At 38.6% G+C, this 14,033-nt stretch overlaps 1 pseudogene; it reads right to left on the reverse strand.

Moving 5' to 3' along the window:
- Positions 1-5,879: 5,879 nt before the first annotated feature.
- LOC105529832 overlaps positions 5,880-14,033 on the reverse strand; it is a 111,225-nt pseudogene continuing 103,071 nt past the window's right edge.

Below are 14,033 nucleotides of genomic sequence, written 5' to 3' on the forward strand. Positions count from 1 at the left end.
TATTTCCATTGCTTTTATTTTTACCTTATAACTATTTTTTTCTTATAGCTATTTTCTTATAACTATTTTATAAGTTATTTTTATCTTATAACTATTTTTGCTTTTTTATAACCATCACTGGAACTTCTTGCTAGCTTTTATGTTAGCTTCTGTGAAGTGGCAATCAACCAATTTGAATACAGTTGATTATTAGCTATATAGGGAAGTGGTACTCCCAGTGAAGTGTGATTTAAGGGGCACAACTAGACCCTGCCCTCTCCAAAACATCTCTTCCTGAGCTCCTGATATTCTTACTGAAAAGGAAAGTGTTAACAGATAGGCAAGTCAGGCAAGGGGCATTGGAAGTATCTTCTCCTCTTTGTTTTCTCCCCAGCCAACTCTGAATTAAGACAGTTGGGAAGTCTCAAGTTCCAGAAAGCTGTTATGACACCTCTCCACTCCAAATCCAACCTTGGATTAGGTATCTGAGCCAAGTCCCACCTGCTCCTTAGCTGCACCTACTTATCACTCTCCGTGAGCTCATCATTATGTGGAATACTGCCTGTTCACGAGACCATCTCATCTAGAACTTGAGCTTCTCCAGAATGTACCTTTAAGAGCTATGAGCCCAGTACCTTATACAAGGTTACAATCTTGGGGAGGGATCTTCCACTGCCACTTGTAAATGTTTTGTGTCGCTCTCCAAACCACATTAGTTTCTCAATACCTACATCTAGTGCTAAGTAACCCCATGTTAACTGGGGCCATTCTGCCCTGGGAAATATAGAATAGCTCAATCCTAATTCCATGCCTTGGTGGAAACCAAAGCCCTCCCCCAAGTTTCTGCTAATTCCCAAGTGGTGGGGAAAGGATGACATTCTCATAGTCTTCTTTATCTCTTGGTGCCAGTTTATATGTGTGCATTTTCTTTCTCAAGTCATGTCTGCTGAAACCTGAAACTGATCCCCTGACACGATTTCCAAAACTTGTCCAAAAAATTTCTATCTGCTCTAAACACCTCTGAGTGCAGTTGACATTTCTGAGGACTTGGTCATCATAGGAAGAGGGTCACGTTACACACCAGAAAGCAAACAACATAAAACACAAATCAGCAATTTCTGTTTTTAAGAATTGTTGCGGTCTCCTTGCTTTTAGTTGCTGCCTGTAGCGCCAGATAGTGTCCTAACTTCTCCCAGGTCACACTCCCTCTTTGGGGAAATGAAAAACAAAATAAAATCTTCCTCTCTTTGCCATATACAAAACAGATCAGGCACCTATATTTGTTACTTCAGTTACTGCCCACCTGGGAGCCTCAGCCTGTCCCTGCCACAGCAAGCAGTCTCATTAGGTTATTTTCTTCAACAAAAATAGTAAATCCTATGGCCAGCTGTTAAGATCTTTTGTTTTATATCCATCCTGTTACTTCTGTAATAGTTTACAAAGGATTTTCACACCAATTATCTCCTTTAATCTTAACAGTGCTGTGAGGGGGTTAGAGTAGGTGTCATTATTAGTCTTGGTTTAAAAATGAGGGAAATGAGATGAAACAAATACATCACTCAGATCTGCATCTGTGGATGCTGTAGTGGGTTGAATAGTGTCGTTCTAAAATGCACATCTACCTGGAACTTCAGAATGTGACCTTATTTGGAAATAGGGTCTTTGCAAATGTAATTACTTAAAGAACTCTAGATGAAATTATCTTAGATTTAGGGTAGACTCTGAATCTAATGACTGGTGTCTTGTTAAGAAAAAGAGAAGAGATATTTGACACACAGAGACACAGAAAAGGAGGCACAGATATGAAGACAGAGGCAGAATTTGGAATGAGGCAGCCACAAGCCAAGGAACTTCTGGAGCCACCAAAAGCTGGAAGAATCAAAGAAGAATTCTCCCCCAAAGCCTTTGGAGGGGATGTGGCCCTACTGACACCTTGGTTTCTTTCTCCTCCAGAATTGTGAGAAAATACATTTCTGTTGTTTTAAGCCACCAAATTTGTGGTAATTTGTTAGAACAGTCCTGGGAAACTAACACAGATGTCACATATAGAGATTTCTTTTAATTCGTCACTTCTTTCCTATATGCATGGTGGTCATAGCTCAAAAATGTTCTATAAAACCAACCTCCACAAAGAATGAAGCACAGAATCAGCTGTAGCTCCTGTGGCTTCTAAAGAAATCACCTCTGCTGTCTCAGCCATCAAGAATGAGACAGACTCACAAAGGCTTCACTCAGAAAAGGAGTCCATGGTGTTTCAGCCCCCAGTGAAACTCACAAGCATCCCAACCCAGCTCAGGAACTCAAACACCTAAATTCATAACATTTTCAAGAAACTTTCACTGGCTAAAAAAGGAACACTTTTTGGAACTCTTTTATGAATAGACTTTCTAGAACTCTGTCCAATATTTTTATGAGTATTTGGTTTGGGAGTTCTGAGAGGGCTGCAATCATCCTCTCCCTGCAGAGTCCTGGACAGCATTACCTCCTACAGGATACAATATGTGATACTACTCAGAGTTTTGCCAACTAGAGAAGCTCATCCAAATTTTAGCATACAAGAGTTTTCGCTGGGGCTTCTTTACATAGGAGCATGATTGATTAATTCACTGGCAATGTGATTAATATTATTTGGAACTCACAAAAATCCCTGGGAGGGTGGTTGTATTAGTCTGTTCTCATGCTGCTATGAAGAAATACCCAAGTCTGGGTAATTTACAAAGGAAAGAGGTTTAATTGACTCACAGTTCTGCATGGCTGAAGAGGCCTCAGGAAACTTACAATCAAGGTGGAAGGGAAAGCGAAGATGTCCTTCTTTACATGGGCGGCAGGGGAGAGAAGTGCAGAGCCAAGGAGAGGAAAGCCCCTTATAAAACCATCAGATCTCATGAGAACTCACTCACTATCATGAGAACAGCATGGGGGAACCACCCCCATGATCCAATCACTTCCCACAAGATCCCTCCCCCAGCATGTGAGGATTATAATTCAGATTACAATTCAAGATGAGATTTCGGTAGGGATGCAACCAAATCATATCAGTGGTTTTGTTTTGGAGGTGAGGTTGCTCTACATGCTGGGGTATCTATGTAGATAGGGGCTTAGTCAATGCAGACTGAACACAGGACACTTTAACAGAACTATTAACTGAAAGCAAGTTTAATGTGTATCATTCTGGCTGCATGGCATAAAAAAAAGTCTTCCAGTTCTCAAATGGGAAAGCACACGTTTTCTGAGCCAGTGGCTATAAAATTGACTCACATCTGCATCTTAATTGCATTTTACATATTCTGTGTTTAGTGCCTATTAATTAAGGCGCAAGATGAATAAGTTTCGAGAGGCTCACAGAATTCTCGCCTGGGAGTTTTCTTTCTTAAGGAGCCTGTATACAGCTCTCCACTAGCCTGGATGCCTGGTTTTCTTTGACAAATTTCAGCTGGGATGCACTGATAATATAAAGTGAGCTTCTCCCCTTACAGACTCCTGCTTATATACAAACAGGAAAGCCACAGCATGGTTACTCCCAGCACAGAGAATGGAAAATAATTAGAGAAGGGAATTTCCCCTCCCCCTTCTAAATATGAAACATACAAACATTGAAACTTCAGAAAGACAAATTCGAGGGTGGTCGTTTGCCTTGCACAAGGCACCTCCAGGTGTTTGTAAGCGACAAACTTTCCACTGTTACTTGTAAACACCAACTACCCAGAGTTAAGCCATATCTCACAGGTTAAGGGCACAGTCCTCTATAAGACTTCTCTCATTTTCAGACACCAGCTGCAAGTTTGGGGTCCCCAGGGCCACCCTCACTTCTGATCAGCTGGCTACAAATCTAGAGGTCCTCATGAAGCCCCTCATATTCAATAATTCCCTAGAATGACTCATAGAACTCAGGAAAGAACTATACTTAAAATTACAATTTTGTTATAACAAAAGAATACAAGTCACAACCAGCCAAGGGAGAGACACAGAGGGAGAGTTCTGGGAGGGTCGCAATCATCCTGTCTCTGCAAAGTCCCACACAACATTACCTCCTCCAGGATACGATGTGTGATAATACTCAAAGAGTTTTGCCAAACAGAGAAACTCACCCAAACTTTAGCATGCAGAGTTTTTATTGGGGCTTCATTACACAGGCATGATTGATTGATTCATTGGCAATGTGATTAAACTCAATCTTCAATTCTTCTTCCTTCCCTGGAGGTTGGGCTCAAAGCCCCAAACCTGTAATCATAGGATTGGTCTTTCCAGTGTGTCCAGCCCCTATGCTGAGTCACCACATTAGCATAAACTATCAGGTGTGATCTGAGGGGCCCACCATGAATAACATAGATAATGCTACCACTCAAGGAAATGTCCAGAGTTTAGAGGCCCCGTCCCAGGAATGGGGGACAAATGCTAAACAAAATTATTTGTTGTTGTAGTTGTTTGGTTTTGTTTTTTAAAAGATATTAAAACTCAGCTTTTATTTGTTCAGTTATAAAAACTTAAAGTTTAAATGTATGCTGTATTTCTTCTCAGAGCAAAGGTGTACTTCTGTATTACTATCCTGTATAAATTTGTTTTTGTTTGTGTGTTTGTTTGTTTGAGACGGAGTCTAGCTCTGTCTCCAGGCTGGAGTTCAGTAGCACAGTCTCGGCTCACTGCAACCTCCACCTCCCAGGTTCAAGGAATTCTCCTGCCTCAGCCTCCCAAGTACCTGGGATGACAGGCACGTGCCACCACGCCCAGCTGATTTTTGTATTTTTAGTAGAGACGGGGTTTCACCTTGTTGGCCAGGATGGTCTCGATCTTCAGACCTCATGATCTGCCCATCTCAGCCTCCCAAAGTGCTGGGATTACTGGTGTGAGCCACTGTGCCTGGCCAATTCTGTATAAATTTGTTAGCCAAGATAGCTACTTGTATGAAAGGAGAGGGAAGGGTGATGGACGGAAATGATTGCTACAGGACCGTCCATCCTTCCAAATCTACTGGGACAGGGGAGTGAGGGTGGGAGAGAGATGGTCCCACAGAGGCTCCCGTGGGTAAATGATGGGTGCGTCCCTCTCTGCAGTCAGGCTGTACCTATACTTCCCATTCCTTTAAGAGGTGTCACTCAGGCCACCTCACTCAGCCCAGTCCCTAATCCCATTCATGTTCCCTTTCCTCATGGGCTGCTCCTGTGCCTGACTTCCATCATGACTGGTTCTGATTAGGCCCCTGGTTGCTCTATCAGCCTTAGATCATTAAGACAAAGACATACTTGCTACCTTCAAACCCATGCCTGGCATGTAAAATCAAGCAAAAAATGTTGGGAAGTCTTGGAGTATCTCTTCATATCCTTATTAATCACATCTAGATCACATTATTTTCTGATCACAGTTCCATATTATTTTTTAATATAAAATGTGCATGTAGTAAAGAGTGTTTCTCAAAGTGTATCAATAGGAGATCAGCTATGTTTGAGTGAGCTTTATTTTGCTACCGTGGTCTAAGGATCACCCAAAGGCTCAAGCTTGAACCCTGTGCAACTGGTTAGTTTCTTTGCTCCAGCTGGTTAGTTTCTTTGCTCCAGCTGGTTAGTTTTTTTGCTCCGTGACCACAGTCCTTACCTGAAGCTTAGCCAAGTCACTCCCCAGGAAGATCAAACCCTAAAGTAATCATGATTCAGTACAAATTCATCATTCAATGATACTAGAGGGGGACAAAAAGTCCATACTCACTGGAAGCATTATCTGCACATGTGTGTGTATATTAATATATTTTTTCTGCACATTAGACAAATGTCACTGGCAAATTTAAAACAACTCAGATGGCTGAATTTGGAGTCACACTGTCTTTATCTTATTTTAAATTATTCAGTGCACTTCACAACCTCAGCATCTCCCACACTCTTCTACAGCCTCTGCAATACTAGGCAAACTCAATGAGTGAATCCCCACCATGCGTGAACCACTTTATCCTCATGGCCATTCTCTAGGAATCCACTGCAGCATTTTTCCCAGCAGATAACTTTCCCATTCTCTACCAACACAAACTTCCATTCCACCACTGCACCTGCTGGCAGGAAAACAATATGAGTCTAGAATGCACCCTTGCAATAGTAAGGTGTGATGTAAGTATTCCATCTTCTAAGACCCTCATGGTTTCCAGTTTGCAATGAATTCCACATCAGTACTTGTGATATAATGGATCTAGAACCTGACACTAACTTGCTGAGACTCTGAAGATATTGCTACTACCCTCTTTGTTTTCCGTGCACTCTTTCTTCCACTAGAGTACTTCTGCCATTATCCATTTCCTGCTTTAGGTTTAACCCTGGAGCCTCAAGACTGCCACCGAAACCAACATCTCCCCTAGAAGAGTTCCTAGACAACATTTCCCAGTTCTCATAGTCAACTAAGTCCAATTGTGCTAGGCTCACTTCTTTGGCTCTGTCTATGAGCAAGTTGCTAGAAGGCAACTTCTCTGCAAAACATGTAGCTGCTTTAGCAGATGTCTCTTGTCCTTTTCCAGAATACCCATTCTGCTATAGGAGATTCAAGTCTTTCATTTCTTGAAACTTCAGAATAACTCAAGTTACCAGTTTCAAAGGTAACTAGAGCTTCTGTGTCTGAAATCTGTCGAGCAGGAACATGTTCTCTTGAATTGTCACAGATGTTTCCATGCTGCTTCCTGTGGGTCTTTGGTTTTAGAAATCAAATGTCCACTGTTTTCTTGAAGATGCTCTGGTTTGGTGAACAGCTCCTGCCTGGAAGGTCCAGGGTTAAGTTTACCACTGACTCCCTGATTGCCTCCCAGAACCGCAGCCTCCCCAAGAGAAGCATCCTTCTCTTGTTTTATGTCCCAGTCCTTCCTCGTGTCCCTGTCCTTCCCCGTGTCCAGAGGCTGCCCTGCAGCAGCCAGGCAAAAAGCATTCTGGCAAGACCCTCTCCAACAAGCAGGGCAGACAATATGGCACCAATGGCTGAGAGGCTGTGACTCCAGGAGACAATGGGACCGGGAAGGGGCTCCGGTCACACAGGAAGAGTCACCCAAATCCTTTATTATATACTCCTATACAAAGAGGACTCATCTCTAAAATGAGGAGAATAATAATGCCCCGTGCATGGGCATTTCATAAAGATTAAAGTAATATGTATTTCTGGCATATAATGCTCATTCTTTGAGTGTTAGCTATTATTATTATCTTACTGAATTTGTGGTCACTGAACTTCAAAACACATCCACTGCTAACTCTGTTGTAAGCCCCCGAGCATAGGGAAAACATTTTATTCATCTTTATATACTTCACAGTAACTGTGTCTTGCATAAAAGGTTTTCAATATGTATTTACTGGTTTGTTTTAAAAATATATCTACATGTAAGGTTAGTGCATGTAAGATTGATATCTATTTGGCCTTGTTTGATTTAAATGTCAGAACACCTTCATATGAGAGATCAGAGGAGCAGCAGAAGCTGCATTTAAAACAATTTGAGCAATAGGCAACTCCAGGGCTACTCAAACACTGGGGAGAATAGACCTGACATCTTGATGAAAAAAATGCTTGTATGCATTTCTGTCCACCCTTCTAAAGCTTTAAAGACATTTTCTCAGCATTGAAAAGAGTAAGTTCTATTATGAAAAAAGATGTAAAAGGTACTATCCTATCCTATCCTATATACCTGAAGAAAAAGTAATTTTTAAAATGCCATTTGCAACAACAACAAAACTATAAAGTACTTCACATGAATTTACAAAAATGTACAAGACACTGTAAATTTTTACTGAAAAGTATATCAGATTATGAGGGACAAGATTCAATATTTGCAAACATTCAATTGTCCACAAATTTATCTGTAAATTCAATGCAATTCTAATAAAAATCCCCAACCTATTTTTTATATAACTTAGCAGTATCATGCTAAAATTAATATGTTAAAGTCAATGCAGAGCAGTAATCAAGGTAATTTTGGAAATAAAAAATAAATTCTAGTTCTTTAATTTCTAAAACCAAACTTTATTATAAGGTGGAGTAACAAGCAATATAGTACTGAAGTAAGAATAGATAAGCGGATCTTTGCAATGGAACAGAAAGTACACATATACTGTATATGGAAATTTAGTATACGCTAAAAATGACATTTCAAATCTGTAGGTAGACAATTAGGTAATAAGTGGTGTTATATCAACTGGGTATCCATTGGTAAAAAGAAATAAAATATATCATTTTTTCATGCTAATTACAAAGTAAATTACAACTAGATTAAAATCCTAGGGTAAGATTAAAAAGTGTATAAAAGTGTTTGGCCGGGTGTGGTGGCTCACGCCTGTAATCCCAGCACTTTGGGAGGCCGAGGTGGGCAGATAATGAGGTCAGGAGATCGAGACCATCCTGGCTAACATGGTGAAACCCCGTCTCTACTAAAAATACAAAAACAAAATTAGCCAGGTGTGGTAGCAGGCACCTGTAGCCCCAGCTACTCAGGAGGCTGAGGCAGGAGAATGGCGTGAACCCCGGAGGCAGAGCTTGCAGTGAGCTGAGATCACGTCACTCCACTCCAGCCTGGGCGACAGAGCTAGACTCCACCTCAAAAAAAAAAGAAAAAGAAAAAAAAAGTGTATAAAAGTGTTCAAAACAAATAAATGAAAATGCATGCATGAAATTGAGTAGATAGATCCTTCTTAGGATTTTTTTTAAGTCATAAGAGAAAGAATTGGTAAATTGACTACTTTAAAATAAAACTTTTATAATATGACGAATAATATACAGAAAGTTTTTTTAAGGGAAGACTAAGAGACGATATATCAACATATGATAGATAAAATATTGGTTTTTGGATAGACAGAGGAAAATTCTCTAAAAATGGAAGGAAGTACAAACAATCTAATGTAAAAATGGACCAAAAAAACCTGAGTGGGCAATTCACAGAAGGGAAACACAAATAGGGCATTAAACATATAGAAAACAATGCTCGATTCCGTTAGAAATCAAGAAAATGAAAATTAAACAATCACTTACTCTTGTTATACCCTTCAGGTTGGCAAAAAAAAAAAAAAATTGTTTGATATTATCAGCTGTAGCAGAGAGTATAAGTAAATGTGTATTCTCATAGCCAGCTAACAGGATTCTATATGGGGCATATCTTGTGTTCTGATAATTCTGTTTTCTATGTTCAAGGTATGTAAGAGTGAGATTGGCAACACGCTAAATGTCCACCAATACAAGTATGGCCAAATAAGCACATCTTTACAACAGCTGATGTTTAAGTGGATAACATGAGATATGTATTATATAAGATACACTTATGCATACTGACATGGAAGATCTTGAACACAGACTGTTGAGGGAAAAAAGCAGTTGCAAAACTACACATATAGAATGTAATCATTGTGTTTGTTAAAAATACATATTTCCCCAAAATAGTATATATTTTCTATATGTACTAAATGTTTGTAACTGCATGAGTAAATATATTCAAGAATGCTCACAAATTTTTCCTGTGCAGAGGGCACTAGGATTTGAGGAAGTAGGCAGAAAAGAATTTAGCCTTACCTGTAACATTTTAATTTTTATAAGGTGAATGGTCTACTGTATTACACCTGTAATAGTAATAGCTGGAGAAAATGTATCCCAACTCCTCCCTAGACTTTAGGGCACTGTTTACTGTATCCTTGGTTCATTGTGATGTTAAACATTTAAAACTCTGTGAAGTCAGTTCTACAATTCTCATTCTACTGATAACCAGATATTGGATTATATTGGGCTTCACTGTTTTTTCCCAATTTCATTATTTAAGTTCTCTACATTGTATTTAATGCTTTCTCGAAGAGATTTTTTTATCTAACATTCTATTTTAGGAGGACAGAATGACAGAAAAGTTTTTGATGCCTAATTTTCTCCTTAGCCTTAATTGGCTTGAATAATTCTCTTTCTCTCTCATGTTGTAATCCAAATGGATTTATCTTGCTAAATCGTGTTGAGGAAAAAGCAAATATTTTTTGTATCCCAAGAGACTTCACAGAATAAAAAATAATTGCTTTGTTGTTTTTTTCTGTGCTTGTATTCATACCCCAAATATTGCACAGTTGTCTTCAGAAACATTGTGTACTTTAAGAACTCAGCAAATGTTTTCTTTGAAAAGAGAGAGAGATCACAAGCCATCAGCCCATTTGTTTCCCCTCTAGACCTAGGTGAAATCCATCTACTCTGATGCTCATAAAATGGGGACCCTCCTGTCCAGAACATCATTTCTCTATGAGTATTTTTCTCATCCCTTTGATTTATTTCCCTGCTCTTGTCATTGTAGAGAGCTATCTTGAATCATAAAGAAAGCCCTATTTTTTATATATCTGAAAAAGACAGGGATATAATTGAACTCTACCCACAGGTATAAAATAAAATAAGCCCATAAATACAGCCATAACACTGGAAAAGTATAGAAAATGTTTGTGTTCTCATTATTTTAGGAAATAAGGCTTTAAGCAGCAAACAGCATATGAATCTGAACTGACAGGTAATATGAAAATGAGCAGAAGGAGGCAAATAAGGTGTGAATCATCCCTAGGGTCATTTATCTCCAGGAAACAGGTTGCACATATTTCTGAGCTTCTGCCCCTTGGTGGGGAGTACCTGAGGGGTAGAGGACAGAGCACCCACCAGCAACTTCTCAATGCCCACTGACCTCTGGGTTGGTGGGCCTGCTATCCTCCTTCTCTCCACGCCAGAGAATTTCCCTGGGCCCTGAAGCTTTGAACCCTAACAAATGGTGCTATGGTTATTCATCCTAATCCATTTTAAGCTCACAGGCTTCGCAGCCACCTCAGCATCTGTTACTGTCTAATGATCTTATATATCCAGTCACAGAGATGGCAGGATGTGGTAGTAAAAATGTCTTTTCTCCCTCTCGGGGCAACCCAAGGTCTCAAATCTGGCACGTACAAGTATCAAAGTGAAAATGGAAGCAAGGAGATGCATATAGGCAAAACAACAACAACGACACACACACACACACACACACAAAGAGGTGACAATAGCTGGAATGAAACCACCTTTGAAAAATTATGAAAGTGAGACAAATCTGACATAGCTGACTCCACCTTGCTTCTAACCTCACAAGCTAATGGTCTTTGCTCATTCCTGGGCACAGGTTAAGTTAACTATGGAAGGAATTTAGTTTATAGTTTAACTTTAAAAACAAAGATATTAGTCCCTTCCCAAAACTAACCCTCTCCTTGCCTGGATATAAAAACCACCTTCGTAAAACTAACAAACTGGCCACAAAATTAGAATTGTGGTTCAAGAGTAATGTAGCCAGAGGTCAAAAGATTTGTAACCTCCCCAATTTCTCTTTTAGATAACATCACAATTGTAAAACCTAAGACTAATGTTTGAGGTATTTTTCAGACCTTGCATTTTGATGCTACCCCAGCACCATTTATTGAATAGGGACTCCTATCCCCATTGCTTATTTTTTCCAACTTTGTCAAAGATTGGATGGCTGTAGGTGTTTAGGTTTATTTCTGAGTTCTCTATTATGTTCCATTGGTCTATGTGTCTACTTTTGTACCCGTACCATGCTTTTTTGGTTACTGTCTTCTTATAGTATAGTTTGAAGTTGAGTAATGTGATGCCTTCAACTTTGATCTTTTTGTTTAGGATTGCTTTGGCTGTTAGAGCTCTTTTTTGGTCTAATATGACTTTTACAATACTTTGAGTTCTGTGAAATACGAGATTGATAGTTTGATAGGAATAGCATTGAATCTGTAGACTTCTTTGAGCAGTATGGCTATTTCATAATATTGATTTTTTTTTCCTATCCATGAGTGTGAGACGTTTTTCCATTTTTTTGTCTCATCTCTGATTTCTTTCAGCAATTTTGTAGCTCTTTCTTAGAGGTCTTTCACCTCCTTGGTTAGGTGTATTCATAAGGTTTTCTTTCTTTTTTTCTGGCTATTATAAATAGGATTGTGTTCTTGATTTGGATCTCAACTTCAACACTATTGATATATAGAAATAGCACTAATTTTGTACATAAATTTTGTATCCTGAAACTTTACTAAAGTGGTTTATCAAGACTAGGAGCCTTTTGATGGAGTCTTTAGGGTTTTCTAAGTATAAAGCCATATCATCAGCAAAGAGAGATAATTTGAATTTTTACTTTCCTATTTGGATGCCTTTTATTTCTTTCTCTTGCTAATTGTTCTGGCTAAGACTTCCATTACTATGTTGAATAGCAGTGGTGAGAATGAGCATACTTGTTTTATTCCAGTTCTCAAGGGGAATGATTCTAATATTTGCCCATTTAGTATGATGTTTACTGTGGGTTTATGATAGATGGTTCTTATTATTTTGAGGTATGTTCCTTTGATGCTTACTTTCTGGAGGGTTTATATCATGAAGGGATGTTGGATTTTATCACAAGCTTTCTCTGAGTCTATTGAGATAATCAGATGGTTTTTGTTTTTAATTATGTTTATGTGGTGAATCACATTTATTGATTTGTGTGTTCTAAACCGACCTTGCATCACAGGAATAAAGTCTACTTGATCATGGTGAATTAACTCTTTGATGTGCTGCTGGATTTGGTTGCTGATATTTTGTTGAGGATTTTTTTTTCTTTTTGCCTATGTTCATCATGAATATTGGCCTGTAGTTTTCTTATTTTGTTGTTGTATCTTTGTCAGGTTTTGGTATCAGAGAGATGCTGGCTTCAAAGAATGAATTAGGGAGGAGTCTCTTCTTGATTTTTTGGAATAGTTTCAGTAGAAGTGGTACCAGCTCTTCTCTGCACATCTGGTAGGATTCAACTGTGAATCCATCTGGTCCAGGGTTTCTTTTGGTTGGAAGGATTTTTATGAACGACTCCATTTCAAAACTCAATATTGGTCTGTTCAAGGATTCAATTTCTTCTTGGTTCAGTCTTGGGAGGATGTATGTGTCCAGAAATGTATCCATTTAGTCTAGATTTTCTAGTTTGTGTGCATGGAAGTGTTCATGATAATCTCTGGGACTTCTTTGTATTTCTGTGGTATCAGTTGTAATGTCACCTTTGTCATTTCTGATTGTGTTTATTTGTATCTTCTCTCCTTTTTCTTTGTTAATCTACTTAGCAGTCTATCAACATTATTTCTCCTTTCAAAGAGTCAACTTTTGGTTTGTTGATTCTGTGTATGGATTTTTTCTGTCTCAACTTCATTCAGTTTCGCTCTGATTTTAGTTATTTCTTTTCTTCTGCTAGCTTTGGGGTTAGCTTACTCCTACTTTTCTAGTTCCTCTAAGTGTGATGTTAGATCATTAATCTGAGATCTCTCTAACTTCTTGATGTAGGTATTTAGAGCTATTAAATTTCCTCTTAACATTGCTTTTGCTGCATCCTAGAAATTTTGATATGTTGTATCTCTGTTTCCATTTATTTCAAACTTTTTTGATTTCTGCCTTAATTTCATTGTTTACCAGAAGTCATTCAGGAGAAAGTTGTTTAATTTTTATGTAATCGTGTGGCTTTGAGAGATCGTCTTGATATTGATTTTTATTTTTGTTCCACTGTGGTCTGAGTGTATGATTAGTATAGTTTTGAATTTTTTAATTTATTTATTGCTTTATGGCTGAGCACGTGGTCAATCTTAGAGTATGCTCTATGTACAGATGAGCAGAATGTATATTCTGTGACTGATGGGTGGAGTAGTCTATAAATGTCTGTTAGGTCCAATTGGTCAAGTCTCAAATTTAAGATCAGAATTTCTTTGTTAGTTTTCTGCCTTGATGACCCGTCAAATGTTGTCAGTGGGGGTGTTAAAGTCCCCCACTATTATTGTGTGACTGTCTTTTTGTATGTCTAAAAGTACTTGTTCTAGGAATCTGTGTGCTCCAATGTTGGGGGGGTATATATCTACGATAGTTAAGTCTTCTTGTGGTATTGAATTCTTTATAATTACGTAATGCCCTTCTTTGTCCTTTTTTACTGCTGTAAGTTTAAAGTCTATTTTATCTGATATAAGAATAGTGACCCCTGTTCTTTTTTGTTTTCCATTTGAGTGATAGATTTTTCTTCACCCTTTTACTTTGAGACTATGGGTTTTATTGCATGTCAGATG

The sequence above is a fragment of the Mandrillus leucophaeus genome, unplaced genomic scaffold (genome assembly GCF_000951045.1).
Source record: "Mandrillus leucophaeus isolate KB7577 unplaced genomic scaffold, Mleu.le_1.0 Scaffold785, whole genome shotgun sequence".
NCBI classification, from domain to species: Eukaryota; Metazoa; Chordata; class Mammalia; order Primates; family Cercopithecidae; genus Mandrillus; species Mandrillus leucophaeus.